Source organism: Petaurus breviceps, unplaced genomic scaffold, assembly GCF_028583685.1.
Source record: "Petaurus breviceps papuanus isolate PSGF00001 unplaced genomic scaffold, PetGlider_PUasm1.0 186, whole genome shotgun sequence".
NCBI classification, from domain to species: domain Eukaryota; kingdom Metazoa; phylum Chordata; class Mammalia; order Diprotodontia; family Petauridae; genus Petaurus; species Petaurus breviceps.
Genome location: NW_027185798.1, coordinates 982751 through 1002954, shown reverse-complemented (window position 1 = coordinate 1002954; position 20204 = coordinate 982751). Strand labels below are relative to the sequence as shown.

Below are 20204 nucleotides of genomic sequence, written 5' to 3'. Positions count from 1 at the left end.
TAGTCCCTACAGGAAAAGCTGAAGTGCGCGTGCGCACTTCTAGACTGGCCTTGGGGCTGGGTCCGAAACAGCATTCTAGGGATTGTAGTCCTTGGACGTTCACGTGGTCATTTATTTCTTCAACCCACGTGGAAAGAAGACTAGGTGTAGATGGCTCCGGAGGAGCGAGTGAGTTTGGGGGCCTTGCGCAACCCCACCTCACTTTGATGCAATTCACTCACAAACGTGACGCCATTGGTCCTCTTCTAAACGGAGGACCAACGACCAGGGCAACTGGGGGCTGCTGCAGGCTCTGCAGTGAGAGGACGCAGACATAGGAACGTTCCATACAACGAACGAAGTGTTCCATACAACAACCCTGGAAGGTTGGTATTATCCCCATTTTACAGGGGTGGAAACTGAGGCTCGGGGAAGAGGTCAGATTCTGGCCCAGACTTCTCATTTGACACTTGAGGAAACTGCCCCCAGTGATATGTTTGAGGTCATACAGGTAGTATGCTTCAGAGGCAGAATCTGAACTCAAGCCCTAAGATTCCAGTCTTTCCCTTGTAACACACCCTGGCCTTCTGATCCCTCCCATGGGATGAAACGCCCACTATTAATTGTTAAAGTTGGGTCTGCGTGTTCTGAGAACAGTCCTTTCCCAGCCTATAACGCGGCCATAATCTGAGTATATAAATCAATCAGTAAGCATTTATTGAGCTCCTACTATGTGCTGGGTACTGTGCCAGGCACTGGGGATAAAAGTACAAAGAGTAAGACAGTCACTTTTCTCATGGAGCTTGTAGCCTAGAATCAGGAGTGGGGGCACATGTGGCCCTCTAGGTCCTCAAGTGCTGCCCTTTGACTGAATCCAAACTTCACAGGACAAATCCCCTTAATAAAAGGATTCGTTCTGTAAAACTCAGACTCATTTGAAAAGAGCTAGAAGGTCACAGGTGGCTTTGAGGCCCAAGGCTCCCCACCCCTCTCTAGGTAATTAGAAAGGTAAGGGGAGAAATTGTCCTGGGAAGTAGTTGTTTATGCCCCTGGATGGACCTCAGGAATGATGAGAAAATAGGTCAGACTGGTCATGCAGGAAGAGCTTCAGACTACCAGAGAGATATCTAAGCTGCTGCTCCAGAAACACAAACCAGTAAAAGGCCAAGAGAAAAGCCCCCAGTCCAGATCCTCCAGAGGGGTTGTGGAACAGAGTGAGAACTTCTCAAGATAAAAACGGGGAGATGGGTTGTGATCTTCACTAGTGAATGAAGTGGCCACAGCGATGAGGTCATGGATTTCTGGAAGCAGGGATAAGACTTGGAAGGTGATAGAGTTTGGGAAGCCAACCTACTGTGACAGTCTGGTGGGAGGCCGAGTCTCAAACCTCCTCAGAACATAAAATGGTCTGTGACACTTACTGCCAGATAGGCAGCCCACATTTCACCTTGGCTCTGCACTGTCTCCGTCAAAGTCTGGCAAGCCAGACCAGGGACTTGGGCTCCTTCTCTTATAAGTCTTCTGCAATGCAGAAACTTCCCTTGCCACCACTCAGCTCTACTCAATGGACTGAGGACCTATAACCTTTCACTTAAAGAAAGATATTACCTACTCAGGAAGAGAAACATGAAAGAGAAAAGGCAGCAGGGACCCAGAAGCAAACTTGCTTGGTTGAGTCCAGACTCTATGTGGGAGTGGCTAAAGGGGGGGTGCAGGGAGGTGGGGAGAGTACCACTGATTGCTCATCCCCACAAAACATCTATAGACTGAGACTATCACTACTTGTTACATGGGAGAGTCAGAAGAAAAGAATGAGTCAGAAGCTACCTCTTCTTTTCAACTGACATGGCACCTGAGGCCCCGTCCCACCCCCTCCCCCTTACCCCCACTGACCTTTCACAGTTTTCCAGAGTTTTGGTTTTCTACCAAACCACCAACTCCTTTCAGTGCTGAGTTCCCACAAGTAGTTCACCATCTTGGAGGTGCCCGAATGTTGAGTCACAGGCGTGGTTGGACCCAAGCAGGAAGGACAACTTTATGCATGTTCCATGAGAAGCTCTCATTATGCCTTTAATGAAGCTCTCTGGTGTGGCTTTGAGTACCCATAATAGAAGGGCAAGGGTGCTAATATTCCCTGGAGGAAGTTTCAGGATGGGAGAATACCAGCAGATTTGGGTCTCTACACAGGGATTACGTCAGAAGGCAAAACTTCGAAAGGAAAGATGGGAGTGAAGCCAAGCAGGAATAGCACGGAGAAGGCGCTAGACGTTCCTGTGCTGGTCCAGTTGGCCTTGGTACTCATGCCTCATCGGTACCCTTTGCCCCTGGAACAAGAGATGAACTCTCTCCCTAAACCTCCACTTAGGAAGCGCCCCCCTCCTCCCAGCCATCTCTTCATTTCCTACCTTGTTGCCCTCTTTTGGACTTCTCCCTCACACTCCCCCACCAGGTATTCCCTTCTCTACCCCAGTTCAGTTTCCTTTTGTGTGTTGTCTCAAGGTCTTTGAAGGTAGGGAGCGTCTTCCTTTTTTTTTTTTTTTGTATTTGTATTCCCTGTGCTGTGTACAGTTCTTGGAACACAGTAGACTTAGTAAATGTTTATTGATAGATTGAGTGCCAGGTGCTAAGCGCTAGCCATACAATGAAAGGAAAAAGATAGTGCCTGCTCTTAATTAGCTCAGACTAATGGGGAGAACTGGAGCCCTCAGATCTCATAGGAAATGATCTACTAAGCTGAACATGCTCCAGACTATACTTGTCACATATAGACCCTTCAGGAAGGGGGGAAAAGGGCATTTAGGAGATGCCTACTATGTGTTAGGCAGGGCATAAAACACTTTACAAATATCTCGTTTGATCCATATAACAACCCAGGGAGGTAGCTGCGCTTATTATCCCGTTTTACAATTGGAGGAACTGAGGCAGGAAGAGATTAAGTGACTTAGTAGGTATCTGAGATCAGATTTGAAGGTCATCCCAACCTTGAGAAGGATTCTGTTGCCTCATTATTTTTTTTTAAATCTACATTGCTGTTCTGTCCTAATTAATTATTTTGCTATTTGATTTATACTCATCCATGGACCGTAAATAGAATGTGTTGCAGTGGTGGGAGTCTAGACCATAATTTACATAGTGAATTATTCCAGACATGTCACAGAGAACCTGAGAAGAATACAAAAGGTTTCCAGAACCAGAATTTTCACAGGGACTTCAGGGCATTCATAGTATAGGACCACAGATTTATCTGGTCCAATCCTCTCACTTTACAGAAGAGGAAACTGAGGCTAAGAGGGGAAATAGCTTGCCAAAGATAATGAGTAAGTAGCAGACCCAAGATTAGAAGACTCAGGTCTTCTGTCTCTCAATCCAGTAGTCTTTTTACTACAGTAAATGGTGTTATTTTTGTCAGGGGCTTCAGGGAGGAGGTGGTTTCAAGGTCTTGAAGGATGCTTGAAGGGTCCCTTTTTTTAAATGGTATTTATTTCAGTTATATGTGAGGACAATTTTTAACATTCATTTTTACAAACTTTTGAGTTCCAAGTTTTTTTTTTCTCCTCTCCCTTCTTCCTAAGACAGTAAGCAATTTCATATAGATTATATAGGCAATCGTGTAAAACATATTTCCACATCAGTCATAGTTGTGAAAGAAGAAACAAACTGAAAGGGAAAAAACCACAAAGAAAATAAAGCGGAAATAATATGCTTTGATCTGCATTCAGAGTCCATCGGTTCTTTCTCTGGATGTGGATAGCATTTTCCACCATGAGTCCTTTATAGTTGTCTTGGATCATTGTATTGCTGAGGAGAGTTGAGTCATTCATAATTGGTGATCATACAATGTTGCTGTTACTGTGTATGATGTTCTCCTTGTTCTGCTTATTTCACTTTGTCTCACCTTGTATCAGTTCGTAAAAGTTTTTCCAGATTTTTCTGAAGTCTGCCTGCTCATCACTTCTTTACACAATTCCATTACATTAATACACTATAGATTGTTCAGCCATTCCTCAGTTGATGGGCATCCACTGAATTTCCAATTCTTAGCTACCACAAAGAGAGCTGCTATAAATATTTTTGTACCAGGAGGTCCTTTACTTTTTTATCTTCATTTTTTTGGAATACAGACCTAGAAGTGGTATTGCTGGACCGAAGGGCATGCAAAGTTTGATTGCCCTTTGGGCATAGTTCCAGATTGCCCTCCAGAATGGTTGGATCAGTTCACAACTCCACCAACAGTGTATTAGTGTTGCAATTTTCCTACATCCTTTCCAACATTTATCATTTTCCTTTTCTGTCATATTAGCCAATCTGATAGATATGAGGTGGTACTTCAGAGTTCTTTTCATTTACCTTTCTCTAATCAAAAGTAATTTAGAGCATTTCTTCATATGATTATAGATAGCTTTGATTTCTTCTTTTGAAAACCGTATTCATATCCTTTGACCATTTATCAATTGGGGAATGACTTGTATTCTTATAAATTTGCCTCCGTTCTCTATATATTTGAGAAATGAGGTCTTTATCAGAGATAGGGCTGTAAAGATAGTTTCTTAGCTTTCTGCTTTCCTTCTAATCTTAGTTGCACTGGATTTGTTTGTGTGAAAACTTTTAAATTTAATATAATAAAAATTATTTATCTTATATTTCATAATGCCCTCTACCTCTTATTTATATTAAATTCTTCCCTTTTCGATAAATCTGACAGGTAGACTATTCCTTACTCTCCTGATTTGCTTATGGTATCATCCTTTATGTTTGAATCATGTACTGACTTTGACCTTATCTTGGTATATGGTGTAAAATGTTAGTCTATGCCTAGTTTCTGCCATATTGTTTTCTCAGCAATTTTTATCAACTAGTGAGCTTTTATTCCCAAGTCTGGGGTCTTTGGGTTTATCAAACACTAGGTTACTATGATCATTTACTACTGTGTCTTGTGTATCTAATCTGTTCCACTGATCCATCACTCAATTTCATAGCCAATACCAGATAGTTTTGATGATTACCACTTTGTAATATAGTTTGAGATCTGGTGTTGGTAGGCCACCCTCCTTCATATTTGTTTTCATTAATTCCCTTAATATTCTTGAACTTTTGTCCTTCCAAATGAATTTTTTTTTAAAAGCAATCAGGGTTAAGTAACTTGCTCAAGGTTACACGGTGTATCAGCAATGCCATATTCACAATGCCTATAGAGATTACAAATATGCTGATATAATTATCCATCACAAAATACGTCAGGTTTGCCATTTGGGGAAATAAACTAGAAAATTTATTAAGATACCAAAAGACTGAGTCCCAAAACCAGAAAGTGAAAGCCATCAGAGTAGTTATGACATTGGCACAGGTAGATAAAGTAGAAAGCACCCACATTTTCAAGCCTTTAAAACAGAACAGGCTACCTCAGGCAAAGGTCCTCCTCTCCCCACTCACAGCAACCACCCAGTGTCCTGGAAGAGCGCTCCCAGCAGCTCCGGCCCCTGGCAGTCCTCAGCAGGAGTCCTAACTCAAAAAAAAAAAAAAAAAGGCAACTGCCACCAACTGCCAACCACAGGACCGTTAGCTCGGCTTTTTTTTTTTTCTTGCTCTGCTATGTCAGCACGTCCATGGGGCATGGGAGATCTTTAAATCCCATAACCCTTACACACGGCCAGCTGTTTCTGGGTGGGTGCTAAGTGTCTGAGCCCAGATTCAATCCCCAGGTTATCCCAACACTGGAGCCGGTGCTCTTACTTGCTGTGCTACCTGACCTCCCCCCAAATAAATTTTGTTGTTATTTTTTCTATCTCTATAAAATAAATTTTTGTTTTGATTCCATTAAATTGAAAAGTTTCTGTACAAATAAAGCCAATGTAACCAAGATTAAGAGGGAAGGGGAAATTGGGAAAGAATTTTTACAACTAGTGTCTCTGATAAAGGCCTCATTTCTAAAATATGCTAAGAATTCAGTCAAATCTATAAGAATACAAGCCACTCCCCAATTGATAAATGTTCCAAGGACATGAAATTAAAGATATCTATAAGCATATGAAAAAATGCTCTAAATCACTATTGGTTAGAGAAATGCAAATCAAAACAACTTTTAGGTACCACGTCTCACCAGCCAGATTGGCTAAGATGACAAAACAGGAAAATGATAAATTCTGGAGAGGATGTGGAAAAATTGGAACACTAATGCACTGTTGGTGAAATTGTGAACTGATCTAGTCATTCTGGAGAGCAATCTGGAACTATGCCCAAAAGTCTATAAATAAGTGCATATCCTTTGACCTAATACCACTTCTAGGGTTATATCCCAAAGAGATCACAGAAGTGGGAGGAGGACCCGTATGTACAAAAATATTTATAGCAGCTCTTTTTGTGGTGGCAAAGAATTGGACATCAAAGGGATGCCCATCAATTGGGGAATGACTGAACAAGTTGTGGTATATGAATGTAATGGAATACTACTGTACTATAAGAAATGAGGAGCAGATGGACTTCATAATAACCTGGAGAGACATATAAACTGATACTGAGTGAGAAGAGCAGAATCAGGAGAAATCTGTACATAATCACAGACACAACGTATGTGTGATGACTAACTTCAATAGACTGGGCTCCTCTCAGTAATGTAAGGTTATAAGACAACTCCAAAAGACTCATGATCGAAAGAGATGTCCACATCCAGAGAAAGAACTGTGGAGTCTGAATGCAGACTGAAGCAAACTACTTGCTCTGTTTCTTTTTCTCGTTTCCTTTTGTTTCCTCTTTCTCACTGATCATTCCAGCAGTTATAATCCTTCTCTACAACCTGACTAATGATTAATGTGAATATATTTGTAGATCCTTTATTTGATTGCATGCCTCCATGGCAGAGGGAGGAGGGGGAGGAGAGGGAGAGGGAGAAAATTTGAAACCCAAGGGACTGTGGAACTAAATGTTGTAAACTAAAAGTAAATAAACAAATTAGTTAAAAATTAAAAAACAAAAAAAAATTGGTAGTTTGATTGGTATGACATTGAATAAGTAAATTAGTTTAGGTAGAATTGTCATTTTTATTATATTGGCTTGGCCTACCCATGGGCAATTGATATTTTTCCACTTGTTTAGATTTGACTTTATTTGTGTGAAAAGTATTTTATGATTGTGTTCATATAGTTCCTGGGTTTGTCTTGGCAGGTAGACTCCTAAATAGTTTTATATTGTTTACAGTTATTTGAAATGGAATTTCTCTGTTGCTGCTGGGCTTTGTTGGTAATACATAGAAATAATGATGACTTATGTGAGTTTATTTTATATCTACAACTTTGTTAAAGTTGTTCATTATTTCATCTAGTTTTTTGGATGATTCTCTAAAGATTCTCTAAGTATACCATCATATTTTCTCTGTAAAGAGTAATAGTTTTGTTTCCTTATTGCCTATTCTAATTGCTTCAATTTCTTTTTCTTCTCTTATTGCTATAGTTAACATTTCTAGCATAATATTGTATAATAGTGGTGATCCTTGCTTTACCCCTGATCTTATTGGGAAGGCTTCTAGCTTATCTCCATTACAGATAATGCTTGCTGATAGTTTAAGATAGATACTATTTATCATTTTAAGGGAAGCTTCCTTTGTTCCTATGCACTCTAGTGTTTTTAATAGGAATGGGTGCTGTATTTTGCCAAAAACTTTTTTTGGCATCTGTTAAGATAATCACATTATTTTTGTTGGCTTAATTGACCATATTATGATATGGTCAATTATGTTGATAGTTTTACTAATATTTAATAAACCCTGCATTCCTGATATAATTCCCACCTGGTCATAGTATAATGATCCTTGTGAGAGATTGCTGTAATCATCTTGCTAACATTTTATTTAAAATTTTTGCATCGATATTTATTAAGTAAATGGGTCTATAGTTTTCTTTCTCTGTTTAACTCTCCCTGGTTTAGGTATCAGCACCATATTTGTATCATAAAAGAAACTTCATAGGACTCCACTTATTTTTCCAAATAGTTTATATATATAGTATTGGAATTAATTTTTCTTTAAATGTTTGGTAAAATTAATTTGGGGAGGGGGTGGCTAGATGGTGCAGTGAATAGAGCAACCAGCCCTAGAGTCAGGAGGACCTGAGTTTAAATCCGGTCTCAGACACTTAACATAAAAACTAGCCATGTGACCTTGGGCAAGTCACTTAAACCCAACTGCCCTACCTTCCCCCCTCCAAAAATCAAATTAAAAAAATTTTTTTTTAAATTAATTTATGAACCCTTTTGGCCCTGGGGATTTTTTCTTAGAGAGGTCTTTGATGGCTTGTTCAATTTCTTTTTCTGAGATGGGGTTATTTAGGTATTCTGTTTCCTCTTCTGTTAATCTGGGTGATTTATATTTTGGTAAGCATTTATCAATTTCATCTAGATTGTTAGATTTGTTGGCATATAATTGGGCAAAATATTTCCTAATGATTGCTTTAATTTCTTCTTCATTGGTGGTGAATTCACCCTTTTCATTTTTTTATACTGGATATTTGGTTTTCTTCTTTCTTTTTTAAAATCAGATTAACCAATGGTTTATCTAGCTTATTAGGTTTTTCCCCCATAAAACCAGCTCCTAGTTTTATGTATTAGCTCAATAATTTTCTTACTTTCAATTTTATTAATATCACCATTGGTTTTCAGGGTTTCCAATTTGTTGCTCAGTTGGGGATTTTTAATTTGTTCTTTTTTCTAGTTTGTTTTTACCCCTGCAGGATAAAATAGATTTCTGTGCTCAACTAATTGTGTATGTTATTCCTTCTTTGAACCAATCCTAATGAGAATGAAATTCAATCAGTGCTCACCACCCATGCTCCCATTTCCACCTCCAATTATTATAGATCTTTTGTGCTTCTTCATATAAGATAATTTACTCTGTTTTACCTCTCCCTTTTATTCCCAGTATAGACCTCTTTCTCATCCCTTAACTTATTATGTCACTCCATAAAGTCACCTTATTCCCATTCCCTCTGTCTATGTATACTCCCTCTGACTGCAATATGAGTGATACAGTCCTTAAGAATTACAAGTACCATCTTCCCGTGTAGAGATGTAAACAATTTAACCCTATTGAATCCCTTAGGTTTTCTCTTGAGTCTTGATATTCAAAATCAAACTTTTGGTTCAGCTCTGATCTTCTCCTTATGAAAGCTTGAAAGCCTTCTATTTAATTGAATGACCATTTTTTCCCTTGAAGGGTTATGCTCAATTTTTCTAGGTAGGTTGTAGTCCTAGCTGCTATGCCTTCTGAAATATCATGTCCTATGACATCCAGTCTTTTAATGTTGCAGCTGCTAAGTCCTGTGTAATCCTGATTGTGGCTCCTGGATATTTGAATTGTTTCTTTCTGGCTTTTTGGAGTATTTTTTCTTTGACCAGGGAGTTTCAGAATTTGAAATTTTCATTCAGAATTTGGGAGTTTTCATTTTGGGATCTCTTTTCAGAGGTGACCAATAAATTCTTTCCATTTCTATTTTACCCTGTGGTTCTAGAATAGCAGGACAGTTTTGGGTTTTTTTGATGATTTCTTGTAGCTTGATGTCCAAGTCCTCCTTTTGATTATAGCTTTCATGTAGTCCAGTGATTCTTAAATTATCTCTCCTGGATCTATTTCCCAGATCAATTGTTTTTCAATGTCATATTTTACATTTTCTTCTATTTTTTCATTCTTTTGATTTTGTTTGATTGGTTCTTGATGTATCATAGAGTCATAAGCTTCCACTTATCCAATTCTAATTTTTTTTATTTTATATTTTATTTTTTAGTTTACATCATTCATTTCCACAAAATTTTGAGTTACAAATTTTCTCCCCAATTTTCCCTACCCATCACCCCAAAACAGCGTTCCCACTGAATATCCCCTCCCCCAATCTGCTCTCTCCCATATTTTCCCTCATTCCCCCTTCAAATTTCCAGTAGGGCACAGTGGATCTCTATGCCCCAGTACCTGTATATCTCATTTCCCAGTTACATGCAAAATAATAATAATCGTAATAATAATAATAATAATAATAATATATTTTTAAACATTTGATTTCAAAAATTTGCATTCCAGAATCTTTTCCTTCCTCTCTTGTCACTCACCCCTACTGGGAAGACAAGCAATTCAATATAGGTTGTACATGCATAGCCATGCAAAACAATTCCATAGTGGATACATTGTGAAAGACTGACTACACTTCCCTCCATCCCATTCCATCCCCCACTTGTTCTATTCTCTACTTTGATCCTGTCCCTTTTCAAAAGTGGGTGCTTCCAACTTCCCTCCCCCCCAGCCTGCCCTCCCTTCCATCATCCCCCCTCTCTTCCCCTTCCCCTCTACTCTGCTGTAGGGTGAAATACACTATTTAGTGTGTATGTCATTCCCTCCCTAAGCCAAATTCAATGAGAATAAGGTTGACTCATTCCCTTTTTCCTTCCTGTTCTTCCCCTCCATTGTAACAATTTTCCTTTGCCTCTTCTATATGAGATAATTTACCCCATTCTGTCTCTCCCCATCTCCTCTCATTATATTCTTCTCTCACTTCTTAATTTCACCTTTTAAGTATCATCCCTTCCTATTAAATTGGTCCTGTGCCCTCTGTCTATGTATACCTGTAGACATATATACACATACTAACATATGTATTCATACGCCCATATATCCTCCTATATAGACATATATGTATGTATACACATACACATATATACACACACACTTCTATTCCCTTCAATTCTCATACTGAAAAAAAGTTTCATAAGTTACAATTATCGTTTTTCCATGTAGGAATATAAGTAGTTCAACTTTGATAAGTCCCTTATGATTTCTTTTCCCTGTTTACCTTCTCATGCTTCTCTTGCTTCTTGTATCTGAATGTCAGATTTTCTATTCAACTCTGGTTTTTTCATCAAGAATGCTTGAAAGTCCTCTATTCCACGGAATGACCATATTTTCCCCTGGAACATGATACTCAGTTTTGCTGGATAGGTGATTCTTGGTTTTAATCCCAGCTCCTTTGACCTCAGGAATATCATATTCCAGGCCCTTCCATCCCTCAATGTAGAAGCTGCCAGGTCCTGAGTTATCCTGATCGTGTTTCCACAATATTGAAATGGTTTCTTCCTGGCTGCTTGTAATATTTTCTCCTTGATCTGGGAACTCTGGAACCTGGCTATAATATTCCTAGGAGCTTTCTTTTTGGGATCTTTTTCAGGAGGTGATCAATGGACTCTTTCAACCCCTATTTTGCCCTCTGGTTCTAAAACATCCGCGCAATTTTCTTTGAGAATTTCTTGAAGGATGATTTCTAGGTTCTTTTTTTGATCATGGCTTTCAGGTAGTCCAGTAATTTTTAAATTATCTCTCCTGGATCTATTTTCCAGGTCACTGGTTTTTCCAATGAGATATTTCACATTGCCTTCTATTTTTTCATTTGTTTGGATCTGTTTAATGGTATCTTGATTTCTAATAAAGCTACTAGCTTCCATTTGCTCCAGTCTAATTCTGAAAGAATGATTCTCTTCAGTGAGCTTTTGAGATTCTTTTTCCATCAGGCAAATTCAGCTTTTTAAGACATTCTTCTCCTCATTGGTTTTTTGAGCCTCTTTTGCCATTTGAGTTAGTCTAATTTTTAAGATATTATTTTCTTCAGTCAAGTTGTTGACTCTCATTTCATAATTTTCTTGCGTCATTCTCATTTCTCTTCCCAATTTTTCCTCCATTTCTCTTATTTGATTTTCAAAATCCTTTTAAAGCTCCTCTATGGCTTGTAACCAACTCATATTTTTCTTGGAAGCTTTTGGTGCAAGAGTTCTGACTTCACTGTCATCCTCCTGTTCCATGCTTTGATCCTTTTTGTCCCCAAAATAGGAGTGTAAAGTTGGGTTGCTCTGTTTGCTTTGCTTCCTTTACTTGCTCATGTTGCCTCTCATTTATTTAACCTTAGAGCCTTTTGCCACAGTAGAACTCCGGTACCAGAAACGGGAGCTTTATCCCAAATGCTGGAGTTTTCGCAGCTGCTGGAGGTATTAGTTGGGTGCCCTCTCTGAGGCCTCCACACTCTCTGGCAGAATGCTCACACACCCCAGGACCTCCACTGTAGACAGCAATCCAGATCCAAGCAGGTTAAAGCAAGAGCGATTACCCCTGAGACTGGTTGCTTGGTCTGCAGACCAGGAGCTCTGAAGCAGCCACGAGGCAGTAGCTGCATGGCTGCAGCATCTCAGTTGCTTCTCACTCCAGGGACAAAGGCCTAATCGCACTCCAAATTCCCAGGTCCCAAAGTCCACACTGCGCTGAACTCTCACTTTGTCCTTGGCATCTATGGGTTGATAATTTTGGAAACTGCCACAGCTTCTTGTGACCTGAAGTCCCTCTAGCTGGGGCTGGTCAGGCCCGCCCTGAGGCTGAAACCTCCAGCTGGCGGGGCTGGGGTTGGCTCCCAGAGTGCTGCACTGGCTTCTCCCTGCTGGCCTGCCAGGCTGTCCTCAGAGGGAGGTTAGTTTCTCTGTGTCATTTTGTGGGTTCTGTAGCTCCAAGGTTTGTCTAGAGTAATTTTTTACATGAATTGGAGGAGGTGGGAGCTGGAGTTGTGTAGAAGTCCTGTTTCTACTCTGCCATCTTGACTCTGCCCCGCCCCCCTCATTCTAATTTTTAAGGAGTTGTTTTCTTCAGTGGATTTTTGTGCCTCCTTTTCCATTTAGCCAATTCTACTTTTTAAGGAGTTGTCTTCTTTTCCCAAACTTTTGACTCTTTTTCATGATTCTCTTGCATCACTCTCATTTCTTTTCCCAAGTTTTCTTTTACCTTTCTTTGATTTTTAAACTCCTTTTTGAGTTCTTCCATGAGTTCTTTCTGGATTTGAGACCAAGTCCCATTTTTCTTTTGAGTCTTTGCCTGTAGGTATTTTGATATTGTTGTCGTCTTCTGAATTTATGTCTTGATCTTCTCTGTCACTGTAATAATTTTCTATGGTCAGATTTCTTTCTTTTGTTCATCTTTTCCAGTCTTTTTTCTTACTTTTAAATTTGAACTCTGCTCCTGGGGTAGAAACTTCTTGTTCTGGGGACTGCAGACCCTGGCAGTTTGCTATCCTGGTGTTGCCCTGAGGCCCGTGCAAGACCTTGTGCCGGGTGCTGTGATGAGAGGGTCAAGTGGAGGGTGGCTGGTGCTCCTGGAGGCCACAGGGTTCTGGCAGCTTACATGGTATGCTAAGGCACATGGGAGGTCCCAGTGCTGGCATCTGCCCATGTGCTGATGCACATGAGGGCCTGGTGTTGGCCCTTTCCTGCTTGCCTGGCAGCACACTGGGGCTCAGGGCCTCCCTTTGGCTTGCCAGGATACTTCCTGTCCTGGACTGTACCTGAGTAAGACAGACCTTTCCTGCCGACCTTCCCAGTTTCTTAGACCAGCAAATTGTCTCACGCCATCATTTTGCTCATTCTGAAATTCCAGGATTCATTTTGGCTACTATTTTATGGTTGTTTGGAGGGGAATACAGGAGAGCTCAGGTGATTTCTTGTTTACTCTGCCATCTTGGCTCCCAGACCCATGCTTGAAGGGTTTTAAAGGATGCTATGTCACTGAGAATTTCCTGTATGTACCGACATTCCTTTTTTTTTTTTTTTCCTGCCTGTAAGCTTCAAGACTTGGCTTGCTAAAGAAGAAGAGCCCACATGTTGAAAAATATTTATAGCAGCTCTTTTTCTGGTGGCAAAGAATTGGAAATTGGGAGAATGCCCATCAATTGGAGAAAGGTTGAACAAGCTGTGGTATATGAATGCAGTGGAATACTATTGTTCCATAAAAAATGATAAGCAGAAAAACCTGGAAAGATTTGTATGAATTGATGCAAAGTAAAGTGGGCCGGAGCAGGAGAATAGCTTATACAGTAACAGCGATATCATAATGATGATCCAATGTGAAAAACTTGTTAAATAAAGTGATCGACTTTTAGGCTTAATCTGCATTATTGTTAACATTTTCTCCATCATTTTCTTAAGTCTAGACAACAAATAAAACAATAAATCGCATCCCGATTTATGGCATTTGCAGCTTCCCAAGCTGTAGGGGCTCACCCTGGAAATTTAACAACTAGCTCCCTTGAGCCGGATCCATCATACCTCAGCTTTTACCATACCAAACCAGAGTATACATTCATTAAAAGCAAAAGATAAGAAAGATAAAAGCAAAACAGCAAGGCCGATAACAAGGAAAACTCCCCAGTTTTCCATTCTAGCAGCTGCAGTTCAGAAGAAGCACTCCTTGCCCCACCCCAACAGTGGCCCTAGGACTGGGTCTCAGCTTCAATACTTCTTCCCAAACTCCTGCTCCTTGCTTACCTGGAGAGCTATTACTGCCCCCTGCTGCTTTTCTGCTGAACTGCTGCTCCCTACTGCCTCACCTGAGTCATGGCTACCCATGTTTCTTCCTGGAAAGGCATATTTACAGCTCTTGGGACTATTTTGTATGTCATGCCCAAAGCTGTCCCCATCCACAAAGTGTCTCTGCTTAAATCTGTCTTTTTGCCAATCTCATTCTCCCTTGGAGAGAATTCCCCTAAGCTGATGTAATATTTGGGTTGGGGATGAGCACATCTCTTTTAGCTAGGGCCAGGACCATTCAAATTATGGGATGCTTTCACTAATATCACTGGAGGGGTTGTCAATCAACAAACCCTCCTACTTTCTGTCTGGCTGTGTGCTAAGTGATAGGAATGCAAAGAAAGTCAAAAACCTGCCCTTGCCCTCAAAGGACTCCCAGTCTAGTGGTGGGGACACATGCAGACAGCTAGCTGCAGGCTAGACACCCAGAGACAGTCGGCAGAGGGAGCACGCATGTGCTGAGTAATTTACATATGTTATCTCTTTTGATTCTTACCGCGACCCTGTGAGGTCCATTTTACAGATGAGAAGATGGAGGCTGAGAGAGATTGGGCCACGCAGTTCTAAGTGAGTGGGGCAGGATCCAAAGGCAGGGCTTCCTGACCCTTCCCATCCTGCCACTGAGCTGCCTGGTGGAGGAGGCCTCTTCTGTTCTAAGAAATGTCGTTCTTATACTAAGCAAGCTGCCTGATTCCAGGAGGCCGGCAGCATGGGGAGCATTCAGTTGTGCCGGGATGAAGTTCTCTCAGGATTTCCCGATCCAGGCACCCAAGAATTCAGGGTCTTCTGCTGATTTTCCTCTCCTACTATCAAGGAATCACAGAGTCATGAACCTGAGAGTAGGGAGGTGCCTCAGGACTATTTTGTCCAACCCATAAACCCAAGAAATCTCTACTGACTCTCCTGAGAAGTCGAGCTCCAGTGTACATGAGAGACAGCCCATCCCCCAAGGCAGCCTGCTCCCCTTTGGACAACTCTCCTTGTTAGAAGTGTTTTCTGGGAGTAGCTTAAACTGGCCTCTTTCCAACAGCAACAGCTTCCCATAGGTTCTGATTTCCCTTCTCTATAAGACAGCCCTTGGAATGGCTGCATCCCCTGAAGCAGAGCTTGTTCCTCCTGGCCAGATCTGGGTCTAAAAGTTGACTGAGGCCTCAGAGGCTATCAGAGTTTGAATGTGGTGTGCCTGACCTACTAGGAGCTTTGGTGTGAGGCTCAGCCTTCTGGATTGGGAGGATGAGGAGAAGGATCCCCCTCACTGCACGAGTTGGTGTTTCCCTGGACATTTGACCACCTGCTTCACTGTGTGACTCTGCTTTTGAAGTCTCCAGTATAAGCATTGCTCTGACCATTCACCTCCCCTCTTAGACATCATGGGCCAAGAGGGCCTTTCAGGCAGTGACTGTTCGGGCTAGGGTTTCTTTTTTTTTCCTTCAAAATTTTATTTCTTTTATTTCTTATTTATAAAATAAAACAAGCATTTCCATAACAATAGAATAAAAAAGTTGATTGCCCATCAAACAGCAAGTCTATTATGTACAACTTGCTATTCCTTTTAAATATATAATAAATTTATCGTGTACATTTCTTTTTTCATCATATTTCCATCAGTGAAGCAGTTGCTTTGGAAAGGAGAATCATTAAAATGACTGTTTACAGAAAGTCTCCCCCTATGTGATAGGAAGGTCTGGCCTTGAGTTCCAGAGCCATTGCTTATATATTCTCTGGGTGTCCCTGCTCCCCATCCAGAGCCTGTTTCTTCATGTATAAAATGGAATACTAAAGCTTGTTTCTCATACACTTGTGAGATTCAAGAAACTTTGACTCTTGTTTTCAGTGTCGTCATTCGTAAAACGGAGAAAGATATCCCCATCAAATAATGGTCGATGAGACAGTCTGACAGAATGATCTCTAAGGCGTGTTGTGCCTCCAAATGTAGGGCACTCTAGGCCTGAAGTGGGCACTTTGTAAAGTCCTATATGAACTGGGCTGGGGGGGGGGGGGGGGGGGAAGTGTCTAAGCTACATGGTTATTAGAGCAATCTCTCAGACCTAGGGGAGGCTATAGATGGCCTGGCCACGAGTTGAGGTGGGAAGGATAGTGAGGTTTAGAGCTAAGACCTCAGGGAAATCTAGTTCAAAGCACTTATTTTATAGTTAAGGAAACTGAGGTCTGTGAAGGGTAAATGACTAGCCCAAGGTCACATAGATAATTAGCATCCCAGAGGGAATTTGAACCCAAGTCCTCTGACTCCAGAGTCAGGGCTTTTTCATTCTTCTCCGTAGGACCATGCAGCTAGATGTGGAAGAAAGCATTGGGAGAGGCCTAGCGTGGGGTGGGGGGGACAGGGCAGGCTGTGATTTCAGAGCAGCATTGTAGCCTGTTACAGAACCTACCCATCTTGAACAGGAGAAAGCTTTCCATATCTGATCTCGAATTCCATAGATAGAGATAGGAACCTAATCTATGATTTTATTGTTAAAGAGAACACTTAGATGAGGAAACTTCATCTGCCAATGTAGGCGCCTTCTTTTTAGTCTTAGAGGGTTATCTAGACTCCACACAGCACTTGTTAAACTGTGGGCCTCGACCCCACAAAAATTTGGCAACAGTAAATATAGTTTCCAAATATGCAACAACCAAAAATTAGTTCAAAACCAAATGCATCATGAATCTGAGGTATTTCTGGCAGCACTTACCAATGCTGCGTCACGTGACTTCGTTGCAGCCTTGGTTTTGAACACAGCATGCGCACTTTGCACAACACATGCCCTCAGGCCACACAGCACCAACAAACAAAACACACAAAGGGGTCATGAGTGGAAAAAGTTTAAGAAGCTCTGATCTAGAGCAGGGGTCTTCAAAGTGAGGGTCCACTTGACCCCAAGGAATTTATAATCAAGCAATCAGAGAATAAGAAGATGGCTTACATTCTATTCTTCCTGTTAGAACCAATCACAGGGATTTTCTCTATCACAACCACACCTACCCTTTACCCATTACAATTCAGCATTCCCTTCCTACTGCTACTCAAGCCCCTAACTTTTTTTCTGAGTCACCCATTGACCTCTCTAGGCAGTTATAACCTAACCCAAAACACAGCAGCTGTAATTACTGATAAAAGGTGCAGGGTCAAAATAGTTTGGAAACTACTGTAATGTTAAATGATTTTCCCAGGGCCACGCAACCAGCGCGTGCCAGGGGTAGAATTAGAACTCAAATCTTCCTGACTTTAAGGCTGGCACTGGTTACCTTACCACATGGAGTTCATGTGTATAAATATGCGTTTGCTACTGGGGATTTTTGTGACTGCAATGCTAACCTTTCTCCATAAACCAGAATAAAATTCTATTTCTTGCTAAAGAACAAATTCAGGCATATCCAGCTATATTGTTCCATTGAATCTTTTTTCTCTAAAACATTAGAATCCTTGTGAAATCCCTCCAGGATGCCTCTCCTGTCTTTTAAGTAAGCATTCCTACACAGAAGCCAAAGGAAAAGCTGTAACTCCTTAAAGCACCAGCTCTACTGTACTCCTTGAGAAGCAGCAGCTGGGTGGTTTGGTAGACTAGCCCTGGGCCCAGAGCCAGGAAGATGGTTCAGATCTGGTCACATACACTTGCTAGTTGTGTAGTTGGGCAAGTCCTTTAGCCTCTGTCTGCCTCAGTTTCCTCACCTGTTAAATATCTGGCCACTGGATCCAGATGGCTCGAGAGGAGAAAGTGAGCCCCGTGACCTTGCAAGAGCCCTCCCTCGCTCAAATCAAAGTCAACCCACCCTGATGTCGTGGTCCTCTTTGAGAATGAAGGACGAACAACACAGGCCTCAGTTTCCTCACCTGTAAAATGAGGATGGCATCTTACCTCTCGGGGTATTCAAGCCAAATAATGTAAAATCTGACACTTCTTCTATTTCTTCTCCTTCTATTTGCCAGGAAGTGGTGGGACCGTTTGTCAAGATCTTGGGGGTTTTTTGATGTTAAGCTTCAAGCCAGCTTTTACACTCTCCTCTTTCACCCTCATCAATAGGCTTCTTAATTCCTTCACTTTCTGCCATTAGAGTGGATTTGTCTGCATATCGGATATTGTTGATATTTCTCCCAGCAACCTTGATTCCAGTTTTTGATTCATCTAGCCCGTCATGTTGCATGATGTACTCTGCAGCCTTGTCTGAGCTTAAACCAATCAGGTGTTCCATGTTTGGTTCTAATTTGCTTCTTGACTGGCAGTTTCCTCAGGAGGCTAATAAGATGATTTGGTATTTCCATCTCTTTGAGGATTTCCCCCATTTTGTTGTAATCCGCATAATCAAAGGCTTTAGTGTAGCCTATGAAGCAGAAGGTGATGTTTTTCTAGAACTTCCTAGCTTTCTCCATGGTGCAGGGAATGTTGACAATTTGGTCTCTAGTTCCTCTGCCTCTTTGAAAAGCAGTCTGTTCTTCTGGTAATTCCTGGTACACACATTGCTGAAGCCTAGCTTACAGAATCTTAAGGATCATTTTGTTAGCATGTGAAATGAGTGCAATTTTTGGTAATTTGAACATTCCTTAATATTGCCCCTCTTTAGGACTGGGATGTAAACGGGTCTTTTCCAATCCAGCGGCCACTGTAGAGTTTTCCAAATTTGCTGGCATATTGAGCGCAGCCCTTCCACAGCATCATCTGTGAGGGTTTTCAGCAGTTCAGCTGGAATTGCATCACCTCCAGCAGCGTTATTATTATCAGTGCTTCCTAAGGTCTACTTGACTTCATTCTCCAGGCTATCTGTCTCTAGATCAGTAATCACACTGTTGCGGTTAGCATGATAATTGGTGATGTCAAGCTCTTTCTTATATAGTTCTGTATATTCTTGTCACCTTTTCTTAATACCTTCTGCTTCTGTTAAATCCCTACCATTTTTTAAATGAAACTTTCCCTTGATTTCCCTCTAATTTTCTTGAAGAGATCGCTTGTCTTTCCCACCTGATCATTTTTTTGCAATGTTCATTTAAGAAAACCTTATCTCTTCTTGCTGTTCTCTGGAATCCTGCATTCACTTGGCATAGCTTTCTTTTTCCTTCTTTCCTCACTTATTTGTAAGGTCTCACGAGGCAGCATTTTGATTTCTTGCTCTTCTTTGAAATGTTTTTTGTTTTTTGTTTGCTGCCTCCTATACAGTGTTGAGAACCTCTGTCCATTAGTGCTTCAGGCACTCTGTCTACAAGATCTAAACTCTTAAATATATTTTTCATTTCCACTACATATTCATAAGGAATGTTACTTAGATCATACCTATATGGTCTGATTGTTTTCCCTACTTCAATTTAAGTCTGAATTTTGTGTTAAAAAACTGATGATCTAAACCATTGTCAGCTCTAAGTCTTGTTTTAGCTGACTGTATAGAGCTTCTCCCTCTTCGGCTACAAAGTTTAGTATATAATCAATCTGATTTTGATGTTGACTATCTGGTGATGTCCATGTGTAGAGTCACCTTTTGGGTTGTTGAAAAAAAAATGTTTGCTGTGACCAGCAAGTTATCTCCCCCCCCCCCCATTCTAAGAGGTTTTTTTTTTTCCTTTAAAATTTATTTATAGTTTACAACATTCAGTTCCACAAATTTTTTAATTCCAAATTTTTTCCTCCCTCTCCTCCCCTTCCCCCACCCCAAGACAGCATATAATCCAATATAGGTTCTATATATACCTTCACATTAAATGTATTTTCACAATTGTCAAGTTATAAAGAAGAATTATAACCAATGGAATGAACCACAAGAGAGAACAAAACAAAACAAGAAAGAGACAGCAAATAGTTTGCTTCCGTCTGCATTCAGACTCCATAAATCTTTCTCTGGATGTGGATAGCTTTTTCCATCATGAGTCTTTT

At 40.8% G+C, this 20204-nt stretch overlaps 1 long non-coding RNA gene across 1 annotated transcript in view; it reads left to right on the top strand.

Moving 5' to 3' along the window:
* The first annotated feature begins 9 nt into the window (after positions 1–9).
* Positions 10–20204, top strand: part of LOC138162286 (uncharacterized) — a 41865-nt gene continuing 21670 nt past the window's right edge. The window contains exon 1 of the long non-coding RNA XR_011168584.1: positions 10–365. This is a non-coding gene — a long non-coding RNA (uncharacterized lncRNA). The remainder of the gene's footprint in view (positions 366–20204) is intronic.